The sequence below is a fragment of the Aphis gossypii genome, chromosome 3, assembly GCF_020184175.1.
Source record: "Aphis gossypii isolate Hap1 chromosome 3, ASM2018417v2, whole genome shotgun sequence".
Taxonomy (NCBI): domain Eukaryota; kingdom Metazoa; phylum Arthropoda; class Insecta; order Hemiptera; family Aphididae; genus Aphis; species Aphis gossypii.
In genome coordinates this window covers 4309590-4326458 of record NC_065532.1, presented here as the reverse complement: position 1 = coordinate 4326458, position 16869 = coordinate 4309590, and the positions used below count along the sequence as shown (strand labels likewise).

At 28.4% G+C, this 16869-nt stretch overlaps 1 protein-coding gene across 3 annotated transcripts in view; it reads left to right on the top strand.

Annotated features, from left to right (window-relative positions):
- LOC114121174 (protein rhomboid-like) overlaps positions 1-16869 on the top strand; it is an 87651-nt gene that overhangs the window by 21087 nt on the left and 49695 nt on the right. The window lies entirely within an intron of this gene.

The following is a 16869-nucleotide window of genomic DNA, read 5'->3' as shown; positions in this document are numbered from 1 at the left end:
TAATTTAATCAAGTAGTTTTACCATATTTACGTCAATATTATGTATGACTGAAAGAATCATACTCTTCACTTTTTAATATTTGTAAAGATTGATAAGGTATAATATAAAGATGATATGTAAAAAAATCTGTTTAAAATTTTTTCCATATTATTGACACGCTTTTTACCGGCTTTACTCTTATAACCCATTAAAAAAAATATTTTTATTGTATTAAATGTTTGGATATATTTTGGTATTTGATGATTTAGTATACTTTCAAAAAAAATTATTAGGATCACCTCTGTATAGTATAAATTATAAAATGTAATATTATTTTTTATGGTATGTATGCGAAAATTATAATTCGTACTAGGCACAACATTATATAATAATGCAATACAACCTTCCTTTGTTTTTGTCATATTTTAATTTTTAATCGACCAATTAATCTTAATAAACAATTTATATACTCGTAAACCTACGTATATAATAACTTCCTCTTTTATTATGATAAATTATAATAAATATTAGTAAATTTATTAATTTAAATTAGTTATTTTTCAAGATGAAAATTCCATAATAGAGTTCTTAATTAATTACTTAATTACATAGATTATAACATAATTATAAGATAAGAACTAGTTTATATTATCAAACATAATTGAAAAGTGACATTATTTACCTATATTCGTGTCTGACAAGTCAGTATAATAATATAACTACGTGCTGTATGCCTATATAATATATATATTTTAATATTAAATATTAATACAGTATTTTTATACATTAATAAATTATAAACTCAATTCGGAATAATGTATACTTAATGGTTTGTGTATTAAATATACATTAATGTTATCTCCGTTTTACAAAATGTGTACAATATATTAAATTTGTGTTCAGTAGTTCCAATGTTGTGAAGTAAACTTTAATATTAAGTAAATTAACTTATTATCAAACTTACAGTTAAGTACACTATCGGTATTTTCTTATTTTTTATATTTTAATTTTTAAGCGAGATGAGAATTTTTAAGATATAATATTTTTTATATACTCATAAAGACATAACTTAATTGAAAGATAAATTTCGACAAAACCACGATAAAACAGATACTGTTCTTACCTTTAAGTTAAACTTATAACTAAAATTGTAGGCCAATTCATTCTATTATTAAAGTTTACTATATAAAACTAAAATTACTAAATAAAAATTTACTACGTTTTACGTTTATAAGACGAAGACAAGACATATTACCTTAAATTATAAATTATAATGTTCAACTATTTAAGAACTTTTTTCATTAATATTATTATAATATTTTAAGTGAATAAAGTGAAAGAAAAAAATATTTTGAGAACTTATTACTTAGACTAAAAATATAAAATTATTTATATTTAAACAGTATTATTCATCCATACTTAAATAAATTTACGTTATTTCTATTTAGTCGAATGTTATACAATATTCATAATATTGTAGATGTACCTAATATTCCACGCATTTTAAAGTCTTACATTTTTTAAATAAAAACGATTTAAATTATTATTATTGTTGGTGCCTTTATAATTTTTATAAAAATAAAATTACAGTATAATAATTATAAAAGAAAATATAGAAATTGTAAAACATTTAACTAATTTCTAATCTAAAATAACTATATTTATTAACTAACTCTCAAATAATAATTATTTTTTCATAAACCATGCTTGAATATTATAAAATTGAATATTTAAATTAATTTTACATAAAAAAAAAATAAGTATTCATGTTTATCATGATTCAATAGTTATAAATATAATTTGATATTCATTAATTTTATTTTTTGAAAAATCAATTCCAATTGTTACCTACTGCAATACTGCGTACCTATACATCTATATAGCATTATTGTTATTGAAATTCACTCCCAATGTGTTTCTTTAGTGAATACTTCATTACACTTCTTGTATACTAAAGTTATTCTATATGTTATATCGTGAATTAATCGAGACAAGTTTATAGTTAGAAAATATTATATGTTGTTTATTTTTATTTTAAACAAGTGCTCAATATATTAAGTTATCTTCATTCAAAAACTTGTATTACTATTCAAGTAGCTAATACTAAATAGTAATAATATACATAAAACTAACAAATCGATGGATACTAATTTTATAATACTGAATTTGATAAAATTTTTGGACTGATAATTATGATTTTTGTATTTAATTTTCAATACTTCAATAGTAATAGCCATTATAGGTATTGAAATCTAGTTATAATTTATAACTTTATAAATTGTAGGTAAAATAGTAGCAATTTAATGGATCCTTTTTTCAATTATAACTAAGCATTTACGTAATACTTCCGTCGTTAAATAACAAATAATATACACTATGTAATATGTATACTATATGTCTATATGACATATTATGTCTATATACACAACTGTCGTATCCAACGAGAAAAAAGACCAATAAAATACAATATGAAAAGGACGGTTTAACAACAATATAAAAATGTCTTAGTTGTATGCGGTGGTATAGTACCTGTTGGGCCAGAAGGAATTTTGTTTTCTTGTATACATCTGTTAGGGTTTCCGGTCAAATTGGCAGCTTCGGTATTCTTATAATTCAATTTTCTATACACACAACGTCGGCGGCGGGCGGCGGCGTTTCTTTTCTTTACAAAATAATAATAATAGTAATAATAATAATAAAAAAAATCCAACATTTCGGCGCTTATTATAAGGATTTCGGACAACAGTTCACAATGGTAAATAACAATAATAATATACGACCCTTGTGGCAGGACCAGTTTTTCTGCTACTTAAGCAGCCAGTTTTATTATTGTCGATTATTATTGTTCATCATTATATAAAATGCTCTACTGGGAGACCAACAATTGTGTACTTATATATAATAATATAAAATATACATTCGTTCCCTCCGATGAGCGGCACAATGGTAAATCATAACAGTCGGGCCACCCCAATTTACAAAAATAAATACCCAGCCTCCCTTATTAATCATTACCGCACATACAGTCGTCGCCGAAGTCGTTCTTTAGATCTATTATTCGTATTATAGGTACCTATATTACTGCATTGTATGCAAAGCGTATTATTTTACGTTTAACAACTTTCTAAACCGACTGAGATATGGAGATGAAAAAATATACTAATTTGTACACGTCTTTGATGTAGGTCTTATTCTATCTCTCTCTCTCGCACTGCACTCTCATTCTCATATACCTGCAGTCATCTCGCTTATACGTACTCACTCTCGCAGTTGTTTTCCTCTCTTTTTCATCGTCGTGTTTACGTATCCGAGCGTGTGGAGTTGTTCGCGCTCAGTAATTAATTAAATAAACCGATTTATTTAAATGACGAAAGCGTGGAAACAACCAACACGGCGAGTTTATATTATTATTACTATTATTATTATTATTATACTACGTGTATACTGCCTAGTACAATATACAGACCTCCCGCGTAATGACTATATTATGACTAATGCGAACAAATACTCCGTTGGCACGTATTACAAGCACTGGGTATATCATTTCGTTTACTTTTCTACAAACTACGTATCAACGATATGAGCAGGTATGCGGCGCGTGGGGCCAATGCACAATCCAGCTGGAGGACATGTCGTAACGAGGTTTTCATTGGGGAGGCGGGGGACTTAAATTTAAAAAAACAACAGTACCTATCTAACTGCCTATTGAAAATACCGTTTTTTTTACATTTTTTTTTTTTTTGCTCAATGTGAAGAGTTTTTTTTTGTCTTTGCGCTATTCAATCGTGTTTTTGTCATATATATTTGTAATTTTATATCTATACTAATAATTTCTGTATAGCGGTATTGTCATGATTAAATAAATGCCAGAAAACAAAAAATCTAATCTTTTCTAGCTGTGAAAATATAGAAATGTTTCCAACAGCTTATTTTTATTTCGACATTGAATGGCCTATCAGTTAGAAATGAAAGAAGGATTTAATTTTCATAAAAATAACTTAGTTCAAAAAAATTTTTATCGGTATTAATTTAATTTCTTTGGGAAATATAAACCATGGCATGGACAAATTCTTGAAATTATTTTTAAATTATGACATTAGCTGATTACATATTTTTGATAATAATAGATAGGTACCTACTACCTACCTACTACCTACTTCCCTAGTTAATAACCACTAATTGACTATAGTATACGTTAATGATTATTGTCATCACGACAATCAGACATAATTTTAATCTTATTAATGTAGGCTAGATACACTGGAAATACAATATTTTTTTCAGAATCTGTTGAAAATCTAAAATATATCTGCTAAATTATGTTAAGTTTTTATTATTTTAGTATATTCAAAATTAAATTTAAGTTATAACTCATGAAATTTCGTACTTAAATTAAAAACTATAAACTAAAGATATATCGTCGTGTGCTTTCTGCATATTTTAATAAATTATAATGACATTATGTATTGGTAATTACTTTTAAGGTACCTACCTATTATACAATAGTAATTTTAATTTTTAGCTTAATACACATAATAAAAATCAAAAACTTAATAATTTTTATATTATAATTTATAGTAGCTACCTATATTATTATTGCAAAACACTTAATAATTGATAAAAATGTATAAAGTATATATTTTTATTAAAGCATGCTCATGTCATTAAGTTATATTATATAGGTATTTAATTAAATTAAACTTTGATGTTCTAGATGCCTCACCATCGTTATTTGTTTATGAAGTTTATTAATTGTTTTTATACTATAGTACCTATTTGTTAAATTACCAAAAAGTTTTAACTCTTAATTTAAATATATCCACACAATCACTGTTTTAATCATGTCACTTTAAATATTTTAAAAATAATACCATATGCACAACAACTTTGTCTAATATTATTATTTTTCAATGACAATTTTTTTTACCTGAAACAAATCAACCATCATTACATCAATAATTCACATTTACAAATCCTATTAAAAAGTATAGTATCGTTTTAGTTGTATTTTTTTTAACTTTCCAAACCGGTTGGTTAGAACGCGTTCATACGAAATGATCAGATAAAATAATGGGATTGTTTGGAGAAAAATACACAAAAAAATCTCTAATCGAGGATAGTACGGCGGGCGAGGAGACAAGTTATAGAAAGAACCCTAAAGACTATGGTGACAAATAGAGGGTCCAAACACAAAATAACACTTAGTTTTAATATGAGTTATATGTCAAAATTGCCTCCCACACTGTCGAGCGATCAACTTCTATAATTTAGTGGCTTTGTGTTAACCAAAACGTGAAAAAGTGGCAAAATTCCTTTTTCATGATAACATCTGTACATTGTATTATATTAATGTAATCACTAGCGTGTCCTTACATAAATCGACTTCACAATAGCGATCCTATATAATTAACATATTTTACTGATATCAAAACTTATAGTTGGCTTGAGAGTTGAGGGTTAATACTTTGTATTCAATGTATCAATTAAAAATACATTAAAACCATAATATGCTACTTGGAAACATTCAAACATCATACTACATCCGATTGATAAATTCGTTGTTTAAAATAATGTTTGTTATTATTATGAAAGAACCAAAATCTAGTAGAAATTAATAAGTTATTGCGCAAAAAAGGAATATATTAACATACTATTTAGGATATATCTATTATATCAAATTCAAATTTTTATTTTTTTACGTATTTAACCGTTGATTATAAATACTATATAAAAATACTATTTTTAATTACGATCATTAGTTTTAATGATTTGATGATCGATTGTTGATGGTATAATAAAAAAATATGATTAAATAAATATATTAGAATAATACACACGATTAATAGTTATTTAAATTAATCTATAAGTACTTCTATTAAACTATGAATTTATACCTAGTTAGTACAATAGTATTATAGTGTAATTTATAGATTTATACATTATACACTTTGATCGACGTAATAAACCTTTTTTTTCTGAATATTGATAGCTTAATTAAATATACACAGCGGCACGCACAGCCCAGTAGAGAGAGGGCGATATTCCTCGAAAAATACATAATTAATAATATAATATATTAAACAGTCCCTCCTTAAACACAACTAAATAGTCAATGACAATCAATCTGTGTAATATTTTTATTCGTTACAATAATACATATTTGTACATTTCTAAAACAGTGACATTCCAAATGATTGAGGCAAGCCACAATAATACTATAGTATACACTATGAAACGTATTCAATAAGTTTTATCAAAACGTCGATCACCTGTCTTCCTATTCACAATAATAATAAATATATGGTCTTATATATCATATTCGCGGATACTCATATTATTTTCTGCATAGTATTATAATACCTATGTACATCGTTCATTTCTATAGTGTAACTAAAATCACTCGTTATGGACAGCAATGCTCTACTCTATATTATATTTATAATATTGTCATATTATATTATGTTCGTTAGTCACATTACTCATTACCCATTCATATTATACAACGAATCACGAAACGTAATAATATTTCAATTTCGTCTTTGACCACACTCGGCGATTATTATTATACTGCAGTATTATCATTACGTAAACTCGTGTATAATAAATAACACAAATGCGATCATTTATATGGCTATATAGTATACTTATTATAGGCACTATATAGTATACACAACAAACTGCCTATATGTCACAGAGACAAGTGGTACCTACGTCGCTGCCAATGACCCGCCGCAACAAAACGCACACACACAAGAGCGGACTCCCAAACGCACCGGCAAATAACAGTGTTTAAATCACATCAGGCGAGCCGAACATTCGCTAACAAGGCTATAATCTTCGGAGAAAAAAATCTTTCCCTCTTATTTTTTTTCGGCCGTATTTTTATTTTATTTTTCGTTGTTTTATAGGTAGGTATAGTCTCTCAGCTCTTTCCCTTTCGCTCTAACAGTCTCACTGAACTCTCTATCTCTGTTTTTTACCTTACCGCGCTTAGTCTTCTCTCCCCCGTATGTCTTTCCACTCCCCCCGTCGCGTACTGGGCGTTGGTGATTTTCTCTTAGTCTTGGTCGTCGTCGTCGTCCTCGTCGAAGACCGAATTCGTGGTCGTTGTGGTACGCGTATATATAGTTTTGTCGGCGGACCACCCAATCCGGAGAGTGCCCACAGGCAAAAGTAAACACCGCTAGACGACTTATAATAAACACATTACCGCCATTATATATATATATATATATTAATATTATAGTACCTATTAGAACGCCCGGGTTGTTACTTTTCTACAACACACAATACTACTATACACGACATACACTAAATATACATATATGACTTTTTTCTTGTAATTTCAGTCAACCATCGTCTTGTTTTTATCACCTATTACCTATATGTATGACGGGGAGGTGGGAAAAAACGCACACAAAAAAATTTACGAGCGCTAATTTCGTTACACTTGCATGCAGTTAAACGCGTGTTTGTTTTATTTTCTCAATTAAATCTTAGCGCCATCCACAGATTTTTACTAATAATCATGTAAAAATTTCCTAGTTTTTTAATAATATACCAGGCGCTAGCGAGTAGCGAGTTTTATACGTTAATTTTTAAAAATTCGGATAACTGTAGTGGTGTAAGGTGTTTATTGTAAATGTGAATTAATAACTCGATGTATCATCGTATTATTTATTAAATCTATATACACATGTTGTACAATAAATCCAGACTATGTTGTTATAATATCATCTCGTCCGATAAAATACCATACGATGTCTAATTAAACATACATCATATAGTTTTTTTAAATATACATTTTAGTATTTTAATTCCTAGGTCTTTTAATTAATTGAGTTTGATATACCTATTAAATCTAAGTAGTAGATATAATTCTCTGTTATGACTTATGACTATTCAGAGTTATGCGGTAGTATAATGAATTATATATATATTACAATTAATAGGTAAAAGTCTAAAACTACAAGTTGTCAAAGGGATAGTTTATAAATAAAATTATTAATTCTAATAATAATGTCTATGTATTATATGTATTCTGATTGAATACATCGATTTATCTATTTTTTGACTGTTGATGGATTATTAATATCTTAGCAACATATTAAATATTAGCTGTTAAAATTAAATTATGAAAACCAAACGGTGTAAGAGTACTATAAAGTATAAGTTAAAATTTTATTATAATTAAATACTATTGAACATCCTTCTTATTATATTAAACTGGCAATTTAATTTTTAATTATAAAAATGTTTATGCCTATACTATGTATAGTAAATTTAATTATATTTCAATTTTTTTTGTAGTTATACCTATTAAAATTTACAATGCATCAATTTATTATGATTTTTACTATCTTGATATGTATGCTGTCGATTTTATTAGCACTAAACGCTACGGTGGTCATCACTGGCCTTGTTCTTGTGTGTTCTGAACAAGTCATACACCTAACACTATAAGCCTCTTTTTAATAGAGTAATAAATAGACGTACTTATACACTACCAAGTTTGAAGACCGTAAACGTAATCAAAATGTATTGTTTTTTTACCATATTAAACATAAAAAAAAGACTCAGCTATTACAATAGTGGGTTTTTAATAATGGTACTTATTGTGATTGTTAAAAAAAAAACTTTATCCTTAATGCATTTATAAAACACATATATTATGTATTTTTATATTTACGGATTATATAATTTATAAGATTATAAAATATATGCTTTTACCTATAGGCTAACAAATAATCACCGATTTTATTAAAATAAAATATTATGGAAATATTTTATGGATTTATTAACATCCATTATATTTGGTATAATGTTCAAAAACTGTATGATTATTAAAGAACTTAATACTAACTATTAAATTGATATAAAAACTAATTTTTTATAATTTTATAAATACAGTTATTACTTTAATATTTATAATTAAATTGAGTAAATAAATGAACTTAAAATATTTTATTTTAAATAGTTTTATGATAATTTTTACTTTTCTATGATAAAAATATAACTTAATACTAGATACATATTTATATAATTAAAAAAAAAATTATTAACCTAATCCAATGATTAATTATTATCCAAGTGATTGTTTTTTTTTTTTTATAAAGATAACTAAAAAAATATAAATAACTCGAGTATTTTAACTTTTAATACCAAATTTATTTAATATTTTTTATTAAAATATCTATACTCTCTAAAACATTTCATAAATATTAATATATATTTTAAGTTTTTAGTTCATTTATTTCATTAAGTATAACTGCTATAAAATATCTCTGCCCTATAATGTTGAGAATATACGCACACAAGTTTTTATAAATAGTAATGCCGTTATATAAATTATTTATTATGTAGGTAGGTGTTACATTTTAGTTAGTATCCTATATTTTCGCGGTAAGGTAGTACAGCTGTATTCCATTCAAGTGAGTCAAGTATTTTTTATAAAAAATATAAAAAAAAAAGAACGGTCTGAAATGTTGGTTTAACGGTGTGTTCGGACCAAATTACGACCTATTATTATTACTATATTGTGGGTGTCCGGCAAGCAGGATATTGTTATTATTGAAATAGTTTTTTTATTATGATCGAGAATACCTAGATCCCTTCAAAAAAGACCAAATTCCAGTTGTTTATGCTAAAAGGAATAACCCAATTGTTCGGTCGGACCAGTTTTCAAGGCTAAATGCTTGAAAAAGTGTATAAAAGTGTCCCGCTGTCCGTCCATAAATATTAAAAGTATTTTAAATTCAGTTATAGAAACGCCGCTATTACGCTGCAGTGACAGTAGCGTCGGGCCACACGCAAAGAAATAATTGTTGTTGACTGTTGTGTAGATATGAGTATGTATAGAGGTATCTACTTATGATATGAAAGAATCGAAGTTAAATATACATTGGTTGTTTAGAACGCATTTGTAGATAATATAGTAACATGTCATACTGGAATCGATAATCAATCTGGCACAGTAGACAAATTTTTTATTAATTCAAGGTAAATTATTTATTACGATCTTAAATATCGACTGCAGAGTGCACCAAGATATAATGTCTACAACTGTCTATACTGTCTGTAAATACACCCTTAATATGTATGATGCATATTATATTCCAATAACCGAATTGGTATTTTAAGTGCGTTTGATTGTAGTACGAGATAAAAATATCAGGGTTGTTATAGAAATTTGGTGGTTTTTTTTTTTAACACATATCTACTTCTTTGTTTAGCGTAAGAAATTTAATACTTACTAAATGGGTATTGAAGTTAAAAATAAAACATCACGCATACAATTCTTACATCTAATGATTATTTTTACCTGAACATGTTACATGGATTTAAAATGGAAAAAAACCCTGAAATATCCATTGTGAAACTACAATAGTTTACCAATGAGTCACAAACCGTTAGGTGTTATTATTGAACACGACAAAACCATTGTAGATACATATTAGGAATATTCCATCGGGGTGCAAAAAAATACCTGTATCAATATTCTTATACCCGTATAAATAAAAAAGTATAATATTAAATATATAATACATTTTTTTATCAACAATCCAGATTTTATTACCGACCATGTTTATTTAAATGATGTAATAACTATAATAAATTACAAGAAAAATAAATACAATATTATGTATAGCTTCTCTAATATTGAAATAATTTACATTCATTATGATAGTTGTGAGAACGTGATTGTAATTTGTTAAGTATTTCTCCGGTCTACTTTATTCGTTATAAATTATAAAATATAACAATTCATACATTTTAATATTGAGCTTAAACTATGTGTTAAATTGATAAATATCTACATGTTATTATTGAGTTTATTTTAAGATGGATAAGAACTAAGGATTTCCACTTATTATTTTCTACTTACTATTTGTGTATTTTTTGTGAAATAAAAATTTGATTCTGTTTTATGATATTGGGTGAATTTAAAATACGTTTTACACATTTATATAGGTACATGCGATGTCGATACACTAATAATCACCTCTTACGAAACCCCGTTACAGATATGATTCAAAACTATTAAAATATGATTTGCCTGTAGAGTGTAGGGTGTAGGTGAACATTTAGAAAATAAAAATATTAAATAACCGAAACCAACTTTAATTCAAGTAAATTTTTATTTAGAAATCTCAAACCTTCACCTGTTATGTTAAATAACCAAACTTTTAACGGAAAATGAAATTAAATAGCTCAGCCTAAACTGGAGCCTGCTCTAACTACATACTCCACCTAGTCCACCCCTAAAACCATTACACTTAAAATCCAAATTTCCCTTATCCAATGAACTCGTCATATATAAGTCAATAATTTGACCAATCTGAACATGTGGTATTTTGATAAGTTAGTATTTTTGATATTCAGCTATAGGGTTCTGGAAAGTCTTCTCTAATATTAAACGCTTCAGGACTATCAATCCGTTTACTTACGACTAATAATATCATCTTCTAGATATTATTCACAGATAATAATCTCTATAAAGACCTAAAATGAGGCCTTTAATGAATTGTCCAAACAATATTACTTAAAATTTTATTTTTATTTAAAGTTTCACAGTATCCTATTAATCAAACACCAAAATAGCTATTTTCCACCTCACTTCCCAGAAATGTTCATCAAAGACTCAAAAGACCTACTAAGATAAAAAAATTATGATAATACCTAAAAATTCCTAAGTTCCCGGTTGGGTGGCACTGCTAAATGTTAAACCATTAATGATAACCTTCTATCATTTACTAACCAATCAAATTAATTATTGTACTCTAATCTATGTAGATTGTACGTTTGAATAAATAAAAAAAATATTGAGGGAAAAAAATGTAAGCTTTAATAAAATAAGTGTATTCAAATTTAGTTATTACAATATTTAGTTGTATATTGTTTTTGTTATATTATAAACTATATCGTTACATAGGTGTTAAGAAAAACGAACAAATCTAAGTTTTATTATGTTCAAAATCATGTTCTTATTCCCTCATTGCGCGTGTTTATTGAACCCACCAATATTGGCGTCGTGACAAGTCATTTCTATTTTATTTAAAACAACATTTTAAACGCATTTTATTGGAATCGGACTAGAACAAAATTTGTTCCGCAATAGTATTCCGGCCGAATTTGAACATTAAAGAAATTATTTCAATTATGATTATATTTATTTAAAATAATAATATATAAAACAATGTACAGAATCATTTAGGCTAATTTCCATACAATCGAATGGTATTCTAAGAATTATTTGAGACATTTGATAATTTTATAATTGTATGATTAAAACATTTTTAAAACTCTCGTTTATACAAATAAACCGTATAAAATAAAATGCATTCTATACGATAAGTTTGCATAAGCATTAAGCAATTATAAGTAAATACTTGTATTGTGTATAAATTACATGTATAATATGTTTATTAAGTTTTGTACAAGAAATTAGAAGTATTAACGCATTAATTCATAATTGACATAAAAAACACCAAATAAGAATCTACTGAATAAATTAAGCAAAGTGAATAAGTATAACTGTATAAGTATGTTTTTGAAAAACATTTAAACATACTTACTTATTTTTTTAATTGTGTCAATTAAAATGTAAATTATATACACATAGACTATAGCCCTATAGTCATTATAATGACTATATTTATATACTTAAACGTGAAACACATTTACTCGTGTACTTCATAGATCGATTTTATATAAGTGGCTCACGTAGCATTAATTACTTTCATTTACAGACAATCCCTTTACGTCATGGCGTCGTTCTTATATATCTGTTCCTAATAAATCACCCCGGAAACGTTTTCTTCATTATAAAAGTTCTGTATGTGAGTCGAATAATGATGGATTAATAATTATAGCTTGTGATTTTATTGGAGTTTAAAACCAAAATGATTTAGTTCATACTATTATATATAAAATAATTAAAATGGAAAATGCAGTAGATAGGTGGTACACCGATACACGAAAGTGACAGCTTTTTATAAGTTTAAAGAATGTTTTTCTAATAAGGTTAAAAGCGAAAAACATTCATTAACTAATTAACTATAGGTATTTTATTTATTAACATTCATTATCCAGCATTTATGGTTATGTAATATTATATTATTATTTATTACGTACCTATGTAATAAAATTTAGTTACTTGAATTACGTTTAACATTTTTATCTAGCTTATCTTTTTTTTTTAATGTATAAACCTAGAAATCTAGAAGTGAGGATTTTAACGAAATTAGTATCTATAATCTGTATTAAATATTTAAATCATTTAGTTGTTTGATATTTTTAAATGTACCTTATAAATTATAACAATTAATAATGTTAAATAAATATAAATAATATGTAATATTTTAATAATTAGCTATAATTCAATAATAAACTATGATTACGCGTATGGTTATGACTTATGAGTTTATGACATATATTTTCTACTTTACTTAATTTATAGCTATACCTATATAGTATATATATATTATACATAGACACGAGGTATTTTTGTTTCGTAGCGAAGCGTTGTTCACTAGTATTTACAATGCCAAACTGACAATATACTTATTCAGCGTTTTTCAAGGCAAACAAATCGTATTAAATTGTCTTGTAAAAAGTCTGATGACAAAATGTTGAGCAGGTACGCGTTCAAATTGCATATGTTATATACTTATATGTAACAGTTCATAAGGCAACCGTCGTTTATTGGTTTATCGTTTTCAATGTCTAATTATACCTATTTATCGTATAAACTAAAAACTAATATCATGTAAAAGTAGTAAAAGTAAAAAAATAAACTGTACCTATTCATATAATATACTAATTACTAATAATATATGTATAATATTATGTACTTTGTATATTATTTTCACGATTTATATAGATAATATCGAATTTGTCGATAAGGTCTAGTTTCACCGTGGCATAATAGTCTGCGGGGACTTGGCTAGTGACTAGTGAGCATCTTATAGTATCTACTTAATGTACTCAATCACTCAATTATCCGATTATTTATTGATTCCATACCCTGTAGCAATTAGATTATCAATCAATGTTTGGAAGTTTGTTATAACTAAATTAGTTTTGTTTTCAATTATTTTTAAAGCATAAATGCTACGGTAAATTAATGTCTGTCAAGATTGCACTTTGTCTAAATTACTTCAAACTTTTAACGTTTATACTATCTTGGCAGACATGTAATTATAAATTAAGAGCCATAAAGTTGAACAAAATCAATTATAGAGGATAAAATAATATTATGCATAATATTATATAAATAGTAGCCGGTACCTACTACCTAAGTAGGTAATGAATTGTTGAAGTTTTTATTTTACTTAATCGAAATGTCAAATCGATTGTTCAAGAAAAAAAAAACGTTAACCGTGAGTCGTTTTTTATCCGTAACGACGACATACGTATTTGGGCATATATCAATATTATGATAATATAATGGGGACACGCGCTGCAGACGTTCAAAACAAAACGTTTTCGATCCTGTTGAAAATTCCGAGAGTTCCGACTAACGACAATAATATTTTATTATTTTATCGAATCGTGTTTTTATTGACTATAAACAACGGGCAGCGCACTCCAGAGGTACTTTTTGATTTGATTTTTTGTTTCATTTCGTCGACTGCGTATAACAATAGATTTATTATGTCGTATATTATCGTAATATATATATATAAATATATACATATAGCACAGAGTAATAATAAAATAATATAATATCGTAAATCGTAATTGCGACGAGCAACCGAAACGATTCGAGTAAGCGCATTTATTATTTTTATAATAATCATGTAAACATACCGCGACGGTCGTCGTCGTCGTCGCCGCGGCGGCGTGTCTGCGGTAGTGCGGTCTGACGGGGGGGCTCGCAACAGCGCGTTGCGACAGTGTACCCATGTCGAAGGGCGCGGTATAACAATAATTTATACCACATTACCACCTATAATATAATACCTGTATAATACGAGGGTACCACGCATACCTAGGCGTACACGCACGTATTATAATATTGGTCTGTCGATCGTACGTAGGAAACGTACCGCGGTAACGTTTCGGCCGTGAGCTGCGGCGGGGACAGGTGTTGCGACGGCGGTAATTACCGCAAACGACTCGACGCCGCCACCGCGCGCCATCTCACTGGCGGCAGTCCACTTGCGCGCGCGGGCTCGGAAGCACCACCACAATATAATAATTGTACTCGCGCACACGACGCGCAGAGTGGTACACACTCATTAACGCGTGTTCCGTCGTATTGTGACGGCGGCGGCGGCGGTGGCAGCGATCCAGCCCGCGTCAGTTTTCCCGCAGCCGTCCGTCTGGTCTTCGTCGCACAGCGCCACCTCCTTTGTTTTGGAGCCGCCGCCGCCGCCGCCACGGTTGGCGAACAGGAGTCGCCGGGGCCAGGTGCACAGTCGTTCATCTCTATGTATATATATATTATGTATCTCGACGCGCGCGTCCGCAATATACCGTTGACCCCGCTGTCGAGACTTTTCTGCCTCCGCGCGGGTGAACACAGATTATTTTTAACGTATTTTTCTCGTCCGTTATTGTTGTAAAGATATATAACATATTACACCTAACGAACACACGATTAATATTCAATGTTTATGTTTATATTGGAATACTCCCGAGTCACGACGTGTGCGCGAGCTGTTGTTTTTTGGCCGCAGCCGATATTGGTATAGTGCATTATAATACACGAATAGCAGAACCCGTTATTTGAATCGTAAAAAAGAAAAGAAAGGAAAACAATAAAAACGTCTATTTAGATGTGTCGATTTTAGCGACACAACGCCGGGTATTCGGGTATTACGTGATTTTTTTAAAATCGAACTCGAAACATTATATAATAACTCAAACCGGACAACGCGTAGGATCTTACATTCTTACTGCTTGGAAGTATATATAAATATACTACTTTTGATGATTTACAAAATTGGCCGTTATGAGTTATGATCCTGAATCATATTTCATATTTTGTAATTAGTATAGTATATTATGCATAATTCATAATTATAACAAGTATAACTACTATATGGCACACAGAGCCATGTCAAGTAATTAAGCGCTTAGGGTAAAATTTAATTTTGAGCCATAGGTAGCATATTAATCGCAAATAAAGGCACCCCCTTTTACAAAATTATGGCGCCCGGGGGTAATTTCCTCTCTTTGCCCCCCCTCCCTTAACATGGCTCTGACGGCACGTGATGGGTACCTAAAACCTAAACAGTTAATACCTAAAAATGTTGCATGTTGTATAATACTTATGTATTTTACACGCGTAAAATATAATAAATATAAATATAATAATTGTATATTGATTATTGATGAATAATCCACTTAACACAGTAGACGGTTTTATCAATGTTACGTTGCAAATTTTGCATTTGTCTGAACCTGAGCCGTGACTTACTGGCGAAAAATATCGTAAAAATCCATTCGGCTACGAGTACCGTAAAAACAATAAAAAAGCTATCGGTCGCTTAACTAATCTTATGCGATATTTGACCGCTGGGGGTCGAGACCCTCGCTGAATTTCTACGACTAATATTTTAATGACAACTTTCTGAATACGTTCATCCGGGATGTATATATCTATGTCCTAAGTACATGCAAAGTAGGAAGTATCGGAAGTATAAGGGGCGCATACACTGGAGCATCAGATGAATTTCATAGATTTTATAATTGTATAAAATTATATGAATTATTAATAGTTAGGGCACGGATTTTAAAGCATATACTTCTTTCATTCTGATTCCAAATAAACCGATTTATTTTGGCTTTTTCGGCTCTTTTTATGCAAATGCTTTTTTTGTTTGCTTTTTTTCTGTTATTTCAGCTAAATATAGAATTTTTATATGTTTATTATGCAATTA